The following is a 16893-nucleotide window of genomic DNA, read 5'->3' on the forward strand; positions in this document are numbered from 1 at the left end:
GTAAAGGGGCATGTATAGAGGAATAGAAAAAATTGTTGCAGCCATCTTTGTGAAAAAAAAAAAATCTATGATAGAAAGAGAGAAAATAAATTTTGGAGATTGAGCCTCCATGTTTAAATGGAAGTTGTCTCGTGCTTTTTGTGTTACCCTGCACTACCAGAGTCTGTGTCCTGGACATTAATATAAGATCTTTGTAGAATTTTGCTAACCGAACCCCCATTGTTTTAGGTAGCTGTGAGTATATAGACCATAACACCACACTGGAGAGAGCAGGAGAGCATGATAACTCCTATCAAAGGGCTTAGAAATGGAGAAACTTGGCTCAAATCCCAGTTCCACTACTGATAAGCCTATTACTTTAGGCATGTTACCTAGTCTCTCTGAGCCTCAATTTCCTTATCTGTAAAATGTGGTTTTGCATATAATAAATGAATGAACACATGTAAAACCCATACTTAGCACAATTCTTGACCCAAAGCAAGTGTTCAATAGTACCAGTAAGTATTTTTTTTCTGGGAAAATATTACGTTTCTAATAATTTAGCCACTGGAGATAGAATTTGAAAACTACAGTGTAAGTCCAGGCTCTTTGTAGAAATACTTTCGGGCTGTTGCAAGAATTCAATGAATTAAAACAGATCAAGTACCTAGAAGAGAGCCTGACACCTGACACATGCTTAGTGAGTGTTTTACGTGCACCCCTGCTTGCTTTGGTGGAGGCACCAAGCATACTTGGGCACTGACGGGGCCACTGTGATGAGCACCGCCACCTGTCAGGGATCAGGGAGTCTGCTACATACAGCAGGCCCGGGCGGCAGGGCTAACGTCCCTGGGTCTGCTCTCTACGGTCCAGGTGGTCAGCTCACAGGTGTGCCCACCTCTACAGCTGTGGTTCTTAATCTGGGTTTTGCGGGTGAGACTCGAGGAGCTAAGAACCACCTGATGTTGCAGGAACACACTGGGTAATGCATCCTTCTGGGGCCAGAGTTCACAGTTTTCATTAGCTTCTCAGAGAGGTCACTAACCCACAAAATACCGAACATCTCAGTTCTAGAGGCTCTTCCCTCCTTCCAGCATAGATCCTGCTAATGGGGTTTGGGTTAAGAAATACAAGTGTTTACCATGTTAGAATCACGATTAAAGTAGGAGTCAACAGGACCCAAAAAGGCTCTCATGTTGGGGAGGGGGTGAGATTCACGGTGAACGACACTAGGACTCCATTGCTGCTGCCCAGGGTCTGCGTTTGCACCCTGGCTGGCCTTCAGCTGTTTGCAAAATGTGGATGACTAGATAAGTGACCACCAGTGAAGTGAGCTGGTTTTCACCCTGTGCACGCTGTGGGCTTTTTCAGTGCCTGCCAGGCAGACCACATATCCTGAGCACTGTGTATGCTCCATCCTAAACTGTGGTTTGAATACATCAGACAAATCCTCACGATGCACCCAGGAGCAGAGAGGGGAGGGTCAGCCTTGTCTGGTGACTTCAGTGACATCTGTCTAAGGAGATCACCTGCTATTGCTTGACTGATGTTTTCTCGTGTTAGTTGTTCTAACATAGTCACACTTATGACCAAAAGAGTCAACTTTTAAGGCAGCAGCTTTCCTCGTGAACATGGCAGCGTATAGCCGTTAAAGGAGAAAAACAATCTCAGCAGAATGGCAGCATCTAAGCTAAGCCTTCCTCCTCTGAAGTTTAACTCTCTATCAGTCACCTTCCTCTTTTGTGATTCAAAGGCAGAGAGAAAAGGATTTCACCCAAACTGTGAAGTGTTCTTTGGCTGACCCAGTGCTGGGAGGGTTATGCAAAACCCTTGGAAAGGAGTCAGGGAGCGACCTGGAGCCTGACTTGAAAGCACCTAGGAAATTCGGTGGCAGGCAGAAAGAGAAATCTGCAGCCCCTCACGCCCAGCGAGGTCCATGCAGTTCCAGCACAGGGCACCGGCTTTCCCCAGCTGGAGTCTGTCTCCCTCTCTCTACTGCCCTCACCCTTACAGGACAGCGCTCCCCCTCTGGTGGGGGCCTGGGGAGGCAGCCAGGCCCAGGGCAGCTGGGACCAGGGTGAGTTAGCCTGTCTCTGTAGAGGCCCTTCCCGCGAGCCTCTCACCACAGGGAGTTGGTGACTCACTCTGAATAAGGCATCATAAATTTCTTCCTAAGACCACACTTGTCACTGAACCATTCCAACAATTTGGCAGGACAAGAGATCTGGCTCAGGGTAGCAGGGCCAATAGGTTCTCCTCTGTTTATAAAGTGTTTCCCTCTCAGGGCTGGAGAGAGGTGAGGACCCCCAAATCAATGTCACACATTCCATTTAGAGTTGGAATGCTTACACCCACTTCACATATGAGGGATGTTGTGACTCAGCCCCTCAAGGCCCAGCTGGGACAGACCCTGCACCTCGCCCCAGCTGGCAGCACTGCGCAGTGGCTGTGGTGGTAGACAGCTGGGCTCCTAGCTCTGCCAATTGCCAGCTGGGCGACCTTAAGCAGCTTCCTTAATCTCTCTAGAGTCTCCTTTTCCACATCTTTGAAATGGGATAATACTTAACTCGGGAGGCTTTTGTGACGATTTGGTGAGGCACGCTGGGTAAAGAGCTTTGAGCACAGGCTGGCACGCAGTGAGAGCCCACGCGGGTGACTGTTAGCATCCCGTGCTGACTCCTGTCAAGCGCCTCGCACCTCCCTTAGCACACGACCGCCTCCACCCGGCTTCCCACTGTCCTCTCCTTTGGCACTCTGTCCTCTCATTCTTTCTTTAAAGAAAGGTGGCCATGCCTCACTGTATTACTTAATGCTCTCAGCTAGCCTTTGAGGGAGGTATTCTCATCCCTAGTTGGCAGGGGTGGAAACTGAGGGTGGGAGAGTTTGGGTGACTTTCCCGAGGCCACCACCAGGGGTGTGACAGAGCCAGATTTGAGCCTGGGTCTGATTCATGCCCCCCAACACAGCAGCTCCCAGGGGAAACCCGTGATCAAGGACCAGCTGCCACCAGGGAAGTTCCAGATATGGCCGAGTATTTCTGTCACTGCATTCTCCCAGACAGTTCATTCTAGGGACTCTGGATGGCTGCCAAGGAGGTGTGAACCAGAAGGCAGAAAGAGGACTTCCTTTGAAGAATGCAGGGAGGGGGCCGAGCTGTCACTCACTGAGCCCTGCAGTGTGCCCTCCTTGTGAAAGCTGTGCGTCTCTAATCCACACAGACTCCTGTGAGCCAGGCTGCGTGCGATCCCTGCTTCACAGAGGAAAAGGAGGCACGGAGGGGCCAGGTCACTCGCCCCGGCTTGCACCTCGGTGTCAACTGTGTTGTTCATCTCTCCCCCATTGCCTCCCGTCAGTGTGGGAGTGGCCCGAAGTTCAGCCAGAGCAGTCAGTTTTGGAAACCACATCCAGGCTAAATGACCTCACCCCACCAGCAGGGGCAGAACTGGTGGACCGCGTTCCTTCAGGAGCCTCCCAGATCCTCACTTGAGCATCCTCGAGTTGGTGTGTGTGTGCACATGTGAGGGGCATCTCCTGCGGCTCGCATACATCCTGGGGGATCAGCCCAGGCAGCAGCCTCCTCAGAACTGCCCACCTCAAAGCGACCTCTGTGTGTCTGCAGGAGCTGGACTTCATTAAAGAGCAAGGCAGGTCCTGGAGCCCCCGGGAGTCTTTCTGTCTCCCTGTGCTAAACTGTCCCCCGCCTGCTCCATGAGGATGGGAGCAATGTCCCCGAGAGCAGGAGCTCTGCCTCATGCTCCCAGGTACCTCTATCACTCAGAACAGTGCCGGTTTGGTGACAGACAGATTAACCAGTGATGATCTGACTGGTGAAAACCATCCAGCCCCAGTGATAAACAGAAGCCCATGTGGCAGGGATTTACTGGGCCACCGGAGAGTGAGGGGGTCCACATGGCTCCCTGGGCAGCTGCCAGGTAGAGAGCAGAGGTGGGAGGCACAGGCAGGCTGGACAGAAGGAACACATGGAGACTCCAAAAAGCATAGGTTCAAACTGGCTGAGGGCCACTTCCAACAAGAGAGGCCGACAGGCTGGCCAGGGTGCCCCGGTCTGCCCAGCCACGTGCTGGGCCCGTCATATGATATCGGGACTGCTAAAGGGCTTCTGCCCCCGGAACTGCCTCCTCTGCCTCTGACACCAAGAATCCACCATGAGAAGGGACTGCGGGGTAACGGAAAGATCCGCACTGGGAGTTACAAGCTCTGGGTTGGAGTGACCCCCTTGCTGTGTGCCATGTTTTCCCTCCAAGCCGGTGACCTTGGGACTGTCCTTCCAACTGTCCATCACAGCTTCACTGTCTGTAACTGGAGATGATGTCTCCCTCACAGGACTGCTGTGGATGTGAGAGCCTAGAACTGGCGAAGGCCCTGGACCCCCAGCCTGCCCCTGTCACGGCGGAATGCACTAACTCTGCCAAGATGCCAATTCCCTCAGGTGTCTCCTCAGTCCTCAGGGTGGGCTTTCCAGCCCAGTCCCCTCTCCACATTCCCCACCTCTGCCCTGCCCACACTCCAGCCCCAGAAGCTGGGCCTCCCTGCAGAGCAGGCTTGACACAGAAAGGAAATCATTAGCATAATCACCAGTTCAATTCTCTCCACTCATTCTCTGTGAAAACAATTTACTGGTGCCCAGAGGCAGGGCTGCTCCCACAGACACCAGGCTGGGGTGGCGAGGCTCCGGGAATTGTAGAATCCTGAGCTAATTAAGTGGAATTGATGCTCTTCAGGAAACAGGCTCGTGGTCCTGCTGCTCTGAACACATCACATTAAACACAAAAGGGGCCTCTGGAAAGTGTGATGAAGGCGCAGAGGGATGTGAACAACACAGATGATTAGAGGGCTGGGAAATGAGATGGATGTGAGATGACAGGTTAAGACAACTGAAGTATTTAGCCTTGAGGGAAGAGGAATGAGGGGCAGGCAACTTAATCACCCCTTCCTGTGTTTTGAGAAGAACAGTCCCCGTCGGTTCTGTCTCTCCTTCAAGTCTGCGTTCTCTTGTCCTCACTCTCCGTATCTCATCCATCTCTGTGTTCTGTTTACTTGTCAGTTCATTTTGACATTTACGGAGCATCTACTCTATGCCAGACACTTTGCCAGGTTTTGGAGATGAAAACACACAATCTCTGCCTTGAAGGTCAAGTGGGAGAAGTGGCCAATAACCAACACTAATAAGGCCTCAGAAGGCAGGGCTTTTCATTTGTGTTGTTCACCGCTTTATTCCCAGGGCCTAGAACAGTGCCAGGCACATAGTATGTGCTCTATTGAATGCGTTGAAGCACTGCATGCTGCATCCTCCACCCAACCCGGCTGGCCCCTATACAGATCCCAGTACCTGGGCGCTGGGGCCAGACTCTGCCATACAAGGTCCTTCCTCCTGTGCACCGGCAGGAACAGGGGAAGTCCCAGGGAGCCTCCCTCCTAAACCACACAGCATTTGTTCATTGTCTAGATCATCCCAAAGCTGCTTTAGGGGAAGATGCAGGAACTTCACGTGCACACCTTAGATCTTCCCTGAAAAACCTGGGATAATGGACTAACCACTGGCTGAGGGAGGAGGGAGCAGGCCAGGATGATGCAACAGGCCAAGCAGGCTGGCAGTCAAATGAAATTGTAGCCAGTTGACAGGACGGTGGCATGAACAAAGGCCTCGCTGCCTCCCGGAACTGTTGCCAAGCATTGTGACACACGGGGCTAATGGCATCTGAGTGCGGCGCTGCAGAGGAGGGCCCACACGCTGGCAGCACTTCAGTCACTGCCTGCTCGCCTGAGGAAGCCCATTCATCACAGCACAAGGCCAATACAGTGCTCCCCAACTACGTACAGGGAGCAAGGACCAAAGCAGGGAGAGCAAGTACCTGCTGGTCCCCTTGGAAACAAATTCAAGAAGATAAAAACCTGTGGGTGGAAGCAGGTGCCCAGGTCTAGATAGGGTTGCCAGGGAATTCTGTGTTAATGGGGTCTGTTTACCCTCCTGGCTGCAGCCCACAGGGCTTTTGTTAAGCTTGGGCTCATGGCCTGGGCTATGGGCAGCAAGGTCGTTAGAAACCTGGGTTCAAATCCCAGCTGACCCTCCAAGCTGGGGGTTCCAGGTTGCAGAGGAACTGTCCTTTTGAGCTTTGTGGCCTCAGGCAAGTCATCCATAAAAAGTGCAAGTGGGCGAAGGGAGGGTTTATCTGCTCTGCTGACCTAACAGGTTTATTGGGAGAATCAAAGAGACAGGGCAGTGGAAGGGCCTTGGGAATCATAAAACATAGAGTGCAGGTAGGGGATGCAACTGTGCCCCTCCAGGGAGGGGGCCGTGCATAGGGAACAAAGGCACATGGAGGTGGCCTTTGGTTACCCATAGAAACCAACTGGCTTTCATGGCACACCCCTCACATGCAGATGCCTTTTCAGACCTTGGTGTGGTTCTTACAATCACATTTAAGGTCCCTTAATGGGCAACCTATTGAGGCCCAGAGACACACAATTCATTTGGGTGTTTCTGAATGATTTCTTCAGGCAGATATGTTTATAGTCAGCTCATAATCACATGGCATTTTCCATTTCATAAAACTCACATTAATTTAAAGCTTAAATAACACCAAAAGATAGGCATTACTAGGCTCATTTTAGAGGGCATAATGTTAGAGGCACAGAGAGGTTGGGTGAGTTTCCCAAAGTCACACAGCCAGTTTGTATTTAAGTCCAGGCCTCTGATTATACATTAGACCAGTGCCGGTTGTGTAGATGTGACTGTCTCTCCTTCCCTTCTTTTTTAGGGTCTTTGGTTTGGGGCCCACTTTTGTTGTTTGCATTGCTTAAATATCTTCCCTGACAAATCTAAGCAGAACTCTCTTTCTGAAGGGGACAGCCTGGAATAGAGAATTCTCCCTGGGAAGAGCCAGTGTTCCAAGAGCTGAGCTGGGCAGCTTCCTCAGCAGGTGCCATTCCATCGGGCTTGGAGCATGGTAGGGCAGCTCACCTGGTGAGCACCATGCCTGCTCTGAGGAGCTGCAATCCCCATTAAGGCAGACACGACTATCCCAACATCTGAAGGGGGTTACAGGGGGTCTTCTAGGTGTCAGGTGATGGACACTCTTCTCAGATCAGTACAGTTCACTTCCTTCCCAGTGGAGAGCTTGTGTCTAGATTTTGAATGTTGAGAATTATACAGAGGGAAGAGGATTTTTGTTTATAATAAAGATGAAAGTGCTCTCTGACTTTTAAATGACACTTCACATATTGCCAACCAAGTTTGCATCCATTAGCACATTTAATCCTTACAATAGCCCTTTGAGAGTAGTTTTAACCCTGTGAAGTATTATTATTCCCATTTTAAAGATGGGGGAAACTGAGGTTTAAAAGTGCATAGATGACTTGTCCCAGGTCACAGGGCTGATACGTGGTAGAGATGGAACCAAGACCTGGTTCTTCTATCTACAAGCTCAGGGCTTTACAGATGACAACATTTTTTACCTTCCATGGGTGAGAATTTAATTAACAGTAAATTCAAAGGTTGGTTAGAGCTAGGGACTCCTAATGGGAATCCCCTTAAGTTTCTTGTAACATCATTGCCAGTGTCTTCTCGGAGAACCATAAAATCAAGCTAATGGCATCTACTAAAGCCCCACCACAAGCCTACAATCCAATATCACAGCCAATGATGTATGAAGATGGAAGGTATATATTGAGAGACTCACCAGTGGTTGTTTGAAGTCAGGTACATGAGCACTGCCTTTCCAGGCCTGGAGTGTTGCTTCAAGGAACATTCACAGCACAGCTCCAAGTTTATTGCCTGCATGCCCAGAGGAATTTAAGAATCAGTGTAACTCATAGTCCCTATCTTCAAGGACTTTACAGTTTGGTAGCAAGCTGTAACTTGTTATGAAATCTTTGAATGACAAAACAGAATGGGATTCAGTGTCTATCTATTTAGTTCACAGTCCAAGAAGGCTTTGTGAAGGAAGTCCTTCTTGGGTGGGTTGAGAATGGGTAGGACCTGGAGAAGGAGGTAGGAGAAAGGGCTGGTGAAGGATGAGGCTCCAATAGCAGGCGGCGTGTGGGGGATGCATGTTTCCCAGCACCCTGCTCATTCTACACATGTTATCTGGGTCCTGGGACAGTCAGGTTTTAAGGCATCTCAGAGCCTTTGTACCTGCCATTTCTTCTTCTGGAAAGAACCTCTCTCCCCTGCTCCTTGCCCCTCTATCTCTCATGCCCCATCTACCTGTTAACACCTGTCAGTTCAACCTCACTTCTGCTGTGACAGTCTCTGATCCCCTGCAGTGCTCCGCCTTCCTCCTCATGGTACTGACCATGTGGCATGCTGGTGTGTTTATAAGCCTGTGTCTGCCACACCATCATGACCCTTGAGGACAGAGACTCCCTTCTGTTTATTTTTTGCACAGCCATTTGTTGAGTCAATACAAATGAAAGGTGGAAATGCAGATTGACTGAATGAATGAATCTGCAGAAAGAGATATAGGGGTTGACACCTAGAACCAGCGGTGCCCTGGGCCATTAGATGTATCATGCCTAATAAGTCTGAGCAGAATTAATGATTCTTCAATAAATGGATGATTGATGGATTGACTGTATCATTTATACACTATAAGGAAAACCCAGGAACACTATTCAGCAAACTCGGTTGACGTTTTTGTCTTAACCTTATTTCTTTAAAATCAGTGAGGCTGAGACCTGAAGGGTCAGCAGGAGTTAACCCAGGGAAGGGTGTGCAGCATGCAGGGCAGCCTGTGTGAGAACTGGAGGTGAGAGAGGGTGAGGGCTGGAGGTGAGGGGTTCAGAACAGCCAGCAAGTGATGGGCAGCATGTGGAAAGGCAAGTGAGGGACTGGAGAAGTGAGCTTGAGTCAGACCACGAAGGGAATTAAACTGTTCCCTGAGGACAATGGGAACAATTAGGCCCATAAGCAAGGTGTGTGCAGGACTATTTTTTTTTCTTTCTGGAATATGGAGACTGGATGGAAGTAGAGCAAGACTTAGAAGGCAGGAGCCTGGTTGCAGAAACTCAGGTGTGGGATGGTGGGGGCTGAACTGGGGAGGCAACTGCAGAGATGGAGAAAAGAGGACAGAGTCAAGAAAGCTAAGGAGGAGAATGGATAGGACTTAGTGACCACTGGGGCTGACGGGTGGCCACCTGCGCTGGTGATGGGAGAGGAGACAAAGGAGTTGAGGATGAAAATGCTAAGAAACCTGGCCTGGGAAACCTGGTGGATCCCAACTGAGATGAGGAAATCTGGGGGAAGAGGTATGGTTGAGCTGAGAGGGAGGAAATAATGAGTTATTTCCAGAAATTGTTCTATACATTGGCTTTGTTCTGAGAGTCTTAATTATAATAATATGTATAGATGTAGATATACATAGATACAGATATATTTTTCAACTCACATAACAATGCTTTCCCAGACTCTTCATAAACATTATTTTTAATAAGGGGCAAGCTGTAAATAGATATGCAAGCTGACAGAGAAACTGAGTCAGATGTGCTGACTGAACAGGGTACTTCACAGGCTACACGTGTGTGGGAGCAGGTCAGCCAGTCAGCGAGCCATCAGCAGCATCTTCAGAGCATCTTACAGGAGAGGCCTCTCCTTGGTAAGGAGAGTGATACAGAGAACACATAAAGAGCCTGAGGTTGTACCCAGAGGCCCCAGGAGACTCAGCACCAGCCAGGGTGTGGCCATGGTCACAGGCGGGTAGCTTACAAAAGGGGAAAGGGGCCCAGTAGGAAGTCTTGGCTTCTGGGAATGGGGATGGGCGGGGTTGGAAGGTGGGGGGTGGGGGTGGAGATTTGCCAAGAACTCTGACAACGAAGCGAGTCTGAAGAAAACTTCCCCAACCAGCTGGAAAGAGAAAATGAGACTGTGCCTCTGAAAGTATTTTGTGATCTCAAAAGGTGACTACAAATTTAAGGGACTATTCATTATGATCCATGCTCAAAACCATCAACATAAAACTGATAGAAGGTTTCCTAATATTCATCCATAAAACAACAGGGGTGGAAAGGAGACTTTTTACTCATTCCCCTTTGCACCTTTGGAATCATTCCACAATTTTAAAACATTCTTTAAATCTATGCAAACCAGTTCTCTCTTATTTATTAACAGTAGTGACGGAAAAATCAGTCTAATTACCAGGATTTTTTGACACTCATTTGAAAAGAATAATGCCCATCCTAAAATAACATTAAATGATCACATATTGAGTTAAAAGAAAATGAGCCAGAGTGGCTATGGGTGAAAAGGGCATGGCATTAATGTACAGGACTTGGATCCTAGTTGGGCTAAACTTCCTGGAGCCTCAGTTTTTTCACCTGTTAAAACCTACCATGAAGAATTATTGAGACTCAACTGAGATAACCCCTGTGAAGGGAGCTAGCACTCAATGACCTGCAACTCTGTACATATCTGTTTGTTGAATCTTAGAAATACCAACTTTCGTGTGCATCCACAGGAATGCTTTTGACTACAAATAACAGAAAAACCTGACTACAATGCCTGAGACAAACAGGTTTATTTTTTTCACTATATAATAAGAAGTCTCTGGAAATAAGCAGTCCAGGGCTAGGATAGGGTGACCAATGTCCAGGTTTGCCCAGGACTGTTCCTGTTTTAGCATCAAAAGTCCTGGATCTCTGGACACCCCTCAGTCTCAAGCAAGCCAGGAGGTTGGTCAGCCTAGCAATCTCAGTCATTAGTGACACCATCAAGAATCACGGTACTTTATTCTTTTTCACTCGGCCATTCTGACTCTTGCTTTTGCTTCATGGTTGTAAGATGGCTGCTGCACCTCCAGGCATCATGTCTGCATTCCAAGTAGGAAGAAAAGGGAAGGGCAAAAGGCTCAAAGGCTTTCTTTTAGAGATGTTTGTCTCTTCTTCTGGAAAGAAAGCTTTCCTTGAAGATTTGCACTTACATCTCATTGGCTACAACTGTTTTACACGCCCACATCTAGCTGTAAGGGTAGCTGGGAAAATTAAGTATGAACTTTGTTACCAACCTCAGGGTAGAAGAAGGGGAAAAGGTCTCAAAAGGCTTTTGGGTGGTCAATCCACAATGTCTGCTACACACCCCTGCCCCTGCCTCTTTATTTCACCCAGCAATGCCGAGCATTGTCTGTACAATGACAGGCACTGTGCTGGAATCTGCCAAGGGCAGGAGGCGAGTAAGACAACCCTTGTGCCAAGGAAGCTCACCGTCTGGTGCAGGCTGACAGAGGTGACTATGTCAGAGGCAGCCACGAGAGTGGGAAGTGCTGTGCTAGCAAATCTTGCCCAAGATGCGGGTGGCAATGACAGGGTCGGTGGATTAGCCAGGTAACAAGCATATGATGCGCTTTCCAAGTAAGGATAAACCAGAGACGTGAGGGCAGGACTTGGCAACAAGAAGGCTCCAGGAAGAAGAACTAGTGGGTGTGAGAAGAAGGAATGTGTGTACAGGGGTAGCACTTCTCATCTCTGAAGATGACCTGCCCCAGGTCAGTGCTATGGCATTAGGAAGCCATTACGAAAACAGCTAGTGCCTACGAGGAGGTCTGAGTGGTCTGGGAACACACCCAGCAAAGAGCTGTACGAACTCCTTGTGGAGACAAGTCACCTCAAGGAAGCGAGATTCCAAACCTGCCCTCGAGACAGAGAAAACCAAATCTATATCTTCTGTCCGAGGAATCTGTTGGGTGCCCACACCCTCACCTTATCCTTGTTTCTTCTCCTTTTGGCCTCTGTAGCCAGCCCCCTCTTCACTTCCCAGCTTCCCTGCTTCCCTAGCTCATTGCTGGATCCAACTCCAGGCTTGGACCTGGCCAGCCTCTGAGCCAGGCAGTGCAGAGGCTGCAGCCTCCGTTGCCAGCGAGAGCCGGTGCCTGGTGCCAGCAACCTGCCCAGGTTCCTGGGCGAGCGGCAGCATGCCCCACCTTGCCAAACTGGTGCTGGCCCGGAGCACAGTACAGCTCTGTCTTTACCTGCTCTCAGGCTGCCACTGAGCCGCGGGAGCAGACCTGTAACTGTCCTTCACGTGCCTTCCATTATTTCAGGGAAACATCGGAAAACAGCCTTTCAAGGTGGGGAGAGATATCCCCAGGTAGTGAGGGAAGAAATGAGGCCAGAGAGGTTAGGTAAACTGCCCCGGACTACCCTGTTGCTTAGTGGTAGAGGTGGCATTCAAACCTGGGTTGGATTCTAAGGCTCCTGCTTTCCCCCATTTGGTACAATTTCTCTGGATACAGCTGAGCTCTCTCTCTCCCAGGCCCCTTTCCCTGCAAGCTTGTCTGTGCCCAGACCCCTGACCCTGAGGGCATCCTCTGGTGGAGGGTCTTTATCACCAGAGACCGTGATGACACTTCATTTATTCCTCCCCTCAACAAGTATTTGTTGAGTATTCCCAAATGCCAGGCATTGTGCTGGGCTGTGGTGTTATTTTCTGGTGTCCTGAATCTGCCCACAGCTGGGCCTGCTGACCTCCAAGGATCACTGGCTGCCAGAGCTTGCTGGGCTCCATGGCAGAGCTGCCTGTGGTCAGCTCGGATCAGCCCCAGTGGCCCCGCTAGGCCCCTCTCCATTTCCCCTGTGCATTAATGGCCCACTCTGGCCTTGTTTCTTTTCCTTTTCTGCCAGATCTGTTTGCAGTCTGGGCCTGGCATGGTCTCCTCTGAGCCTGTTCCAGCTGTGACAACCCAGCTAGTCACTGCTGTCATCAAAATAAGGTGGTCAGCAAGGAGGGTATAGCTCAGTGGTAAAGTGCATGCTTAGCATGCACAAGGTCCTGGGTTCAATCCCCAGTACCTCCATTAAAATAAATAAATAAACAAACCTAATTACCTCCTCCCACCCCAAAAAATAAGGTGGTCGGGGGAGGGGTAAAATGATCAACCCAGTTCACATAATGTCATTGCATTTTTTCTATTTGTGGAAAATTGGAAAATATCCAAAAGTATAAAGAAAAAAAAAAACACTTTATGATACCATTACACAGAGATAACCTCTATTAACATTTTGTGTATTTACTTCTAGTTTTTTTCTGCATACATATGTAGGTTTATTCTGGACATACTATTTTGTATCCATCTTTGATCACTTTATATTATTTGATACCATTTCCCCCTTGACACCAAGTGTTTTATGAAAACATCGTTTTCAGCGGTTGCATAATATTCCATTATATGGGTGTGCCATAATTTATGTGATCTATACTCTTGGCTGTTTGGGTTGCTCCCCTCCTCCATTCTGTCCTATGTAAGTAACACTGAGGTGAACATCTTTGTACGTCTGTATTTATGCCCATGTATGACTTTTTCCTGGGGCTGAATTCTGAGGACAAACCACTTTGGCATGGTCCGTCTCTCTGTCCAGGAAGGAGGCACAGGGGGTCACTAGTCACCGCCAGGCTTCCTGATGAGGGGCCTTAGGGTACACAAAGAGGGAGATGCTGAAGCAGGCACATGGGCACCCCAAAGCTTCACTTCTTTTACAGTTTTCTTTGAGTGACCCCTAATTTATTACTCAGAACTCTTTAGAGAAGTCTGCTGAAATCAGCTCAAGCAAACAAAAGAAATGGAGACAAGAATGTTGGGCAGGAACTTGGCCAGTCCTCAGAGAGGGCAGGGAAAGAGGAATTCATCTGGACTTCCTCTCCTCTCCCTGACAGTTCCCGGAGGGCAGTGGTTCTCAGACATGAGAGTACGTCAGGACCATCTGCACTGAAAACACTGAAGTTTCTGACTGAGCAGGTCTAGGGTGGGACCGAGAATCTGAATTTCTAATGTGCGCCCAGGTGATGCTGCTGCTGCTGCTGGTCCAAGGACCCCACTCTCAGGACCCCTGCGAGAGTGCAGCATGGGGGCTGGGGGCAGGCACCCTCCAAGACTGCCACCACACTGATTGCTGCGCAAATCCTATCCTCTTACTGGGACCCTGCCTCCTGCAAGAAAGGCCCAAGATGGGGACGAGGTCGCTATGGCCTTTCCCTGAGGTTATCTCTCCCTCAGGGCCTCTTTCTGAGAACTGATTCAGTCAATTCTCAGGACGCTCTCTCATAGCCAGACTTCCTTCCCTTTGGCCTGAAACCTGGGTGCTGAGCTGGGGTTAAGGTGGTCTCCTCCACTTAAGCCACTCACTCCAAAGGGCTCCTTCGATTCAGTATCTCTCATGCAGGGATTGCTGGGGAAGTCCGCGCCAGAGCCCTCAGCACAGTGTAGCTGTAGTGAAGCAGGGCCCAGCCCTGGGTGTGGGGTTGCCTGGAGGCTCACCAGACAGTGACTCCAAGAGGCAGCCAACAGGGGGAACCTACCGTCCACTGTGATGCCACAGAAGAGCTCACACTCTGGTGGAAATGATGAACTGACATCCATGAAACGTCCTGTAAGATTATAAGAGAAGAAGGACCAACATTTACTGTGCTCTTATTTGTGCAGGCACCAAGTGCCTTATGTTGATCATCTGATTTAATCCTCCCTAAAAACCTGTACCATTATCCCCAAAACACAGATGGAGGAACTGAAGCGTAGAAACCCTAGGTTGCTCGCTTAAGCTTTTAAACACTACTCTGTAGCTGCTCTTGGAAGAAGCCAGAAAACCCAAAAAAGGGCAGAGGGGAGGAAACTAAGACATATATTCTTTTACTCGATCATTCTAAGAACATTCTACAAAATTATCCCCATTTTACAGGTGAGGAGTCTGAAGCTTAGTTAAGAAGCTTCCCAAGGTCATACAACTGCTAAGTGCTGCCCCAGGCACGGAGCCTAGGTTGGCAGTGCTCACAGCCCAAACTCCCCCAACTCTACCACTCTGCTTCCTGGGGGAGAGTCATTGTAAGTGGGGGAGGGGCAGGCTTCAGTGTAGGTGGCATCGGAACTAAACAGTCAAGTAAGGGCTCAGTGCACAGAGGTGGGCGGGTCTACGCCTGCATGAACTAGCTCTTGGGGCTTGGAAACGCATGGCCGATCTGTCAACCAAGGAAAGGCACACAAGAGCACATACTTTAAACAGACTTCTAACTGGTCAATAAAATATCACATCTGAGTATTCTGACATGTGAACACGATTACAAAATAAATATGCACTGAAGACTCAGGATACAAAACTATTTACAGTAAGATTGCCATGTAGTAGATCTATATCTGCATCTATAGAGAGAGATGTAACAGCCTGGAAGAACATACTCCGTCTTGTTAAGCAGACTTCTCGGGACAGGAGGACGACGGGCTTTATTTTCTAATTTTTTACTTTCCTTTCTGTATTTTTCAAACACAATGATCTTGTTTTACATTCACAGCCACTAAAAGAAATTTAGCGTGTTTACCCAGATGCAAGGGCACAGCTTCTTTCCTGACACCATCACCAGGGATAGAGTGAAACTCCTTACCCCATTCTGACCCTCTTCCTCTCCTGCCCTCCTACTTCGAGTTGATTTTCCAAAACTTTTTATTTGTGAGCTCTTGATGTTTAATTCACTTGTTCAAAAACAATTTTTGTGAGAGTAGCATCCAACGGGCTCTGCTTTGAAGACCTCAGGGAGGGCTCTAATTTAGCCACGCCTGGAAGCCCTGGTTTACTCAGAGCTTTTTCCATCCAACCAGATTGCGGTGTGGTTTCCCCTGAAATCCTCGGCAGACTTTTGAGCACATAACCCTTAAGACTCATCTTGCTGTCTCTCACCTCCCTCTGCCTTTAAATCACTGCCTACGTAAAAAGCACGTTGAAGTTTCTATCATCTTTAAAAGCTTTTTAAAATCAAACCAACCCAGAACTTAGTGATGATAAAGTTGACTCAACTTTCTTTTTTTTTTTTTCATGATTTCATTCTCATATATTTCCATTTGTATTTGGAGGAGTTTGACACATACCCTACAGTGTTATTTTTAAAATTCTAGAGCTAAGTAAAAAGAAATCATATACCAAAAAAGCCACCAAAGTTTGAAACAAAAAAGTAGCTTCAATTTAAAAACTAGCCCTGGGGTTGACTTAAAAAAGAATTCAAACACTTCCCCCCGACCCAGATTTGAAAAGTACCTCTCCTCCTCCACTCTGTACAATTTTTTTAAAAGGTCTTGAGTTCCATTTTCAAAATAAGTTCTATATTTTTAAGGGTGACACATACGAAGTAACCAGAAACTGGCCTTGGCTTGGAAAACCTCCCAGTTCTCATAAACATGCAATCACTAGTTCCTTTCAGGATGATGAATACTATTGATTGGCTCGGATCAGCTTGTGACCCAGCAGTGGTATTAGACATTGGCTATAAAACATCTCCTTATGAATTTTTCATTGGCTTCACTGTCTGGAGGGCTGGGCAGCTGCCTCCCCAGTGCTCCCTCTCCCTCTTGCCCTCCCTCCTCCACTCTGTGTCCCAGGGCTGATGACGCCATTCTGCAGGGCCGCATTATTGGATCAGAGCGATTAGCAGTACTGCCTGATTTTCTGAGTCAAATCCAATTTCTCTTTCAGGTACCGTGGGCTTACGAGTAGTCATGTGCTTTTTGTTTTGCGATGGCATCACAGGATTACTAGCAGATGCAGTAAACTGAAGTCATTTCCCATTAACCATATTCCTCATGATACTGGGAGAATGTGTCACTCTGCACTTGCATTCTCGAGCATTTTTCAGGAGAGAGGGTGTTTTCAGCAGCTCAAATAAAAGCTGACAAACAGGCAAACTCTATTTTTTTTCAATTTGTTCAAATGTCTTATTTTTTTTAATTGAAGTATAGTCAGTTTACAATGTTGTGCTAATTTCTGGTATATGGCATAATGTTTCAGTCATACACATACATATATACATTCGTTTTCATATTTTTTTCATTATAGGTTACTACAAGATATTTAATACAGTTGTCCATGCTATACAGAAGAAACTTGTTTATCTATTTTATATAGAGTAGTTAGTATCTACAAATCTCAAAC

General features: G+C 48.1%; 1 long non-coding RNA gene across 1 annotated transcript in view; it reads right to left on the reverse strand.

The window, feature by feature from the left end:
- LOC116148672 (uncharacterized) overlaps nt 1-16893 on the reverse strand; it is a 61858-nt gene that overhangs the window by 25778 nt on the left and 19187 nt on the right. Inside the window, exons 2-3 of the long non-coding RNA XR_004132197.2 lie at nt 14282-14350; nt 7680-7774 (exon numbers count right to left, since the gene is read on the reverse strand). This is a non-coding gene — a long non-coding RNA (uncharacterized LOC116148672). The remainder of the gene's footprint in view (nt 1-7679; nt 7775-14281; nt 14351-16893) is intronic.

The sequence above is a fragment of the Camelus dromedarius genome, chromosome 21 (assembly GCF_036321535.1).
Source record: "Camelus dromedarius isolate mCamDro1 chromosome 21, mCamDro1.pat, whole genome shotgun sequence".
Classification (NCBI taxonomy): Eukaryota; Metazoa; Chordata; class Mammalia; order Artiodactyla; family Camelidae; genus Camelus; species Camelus dromedarius.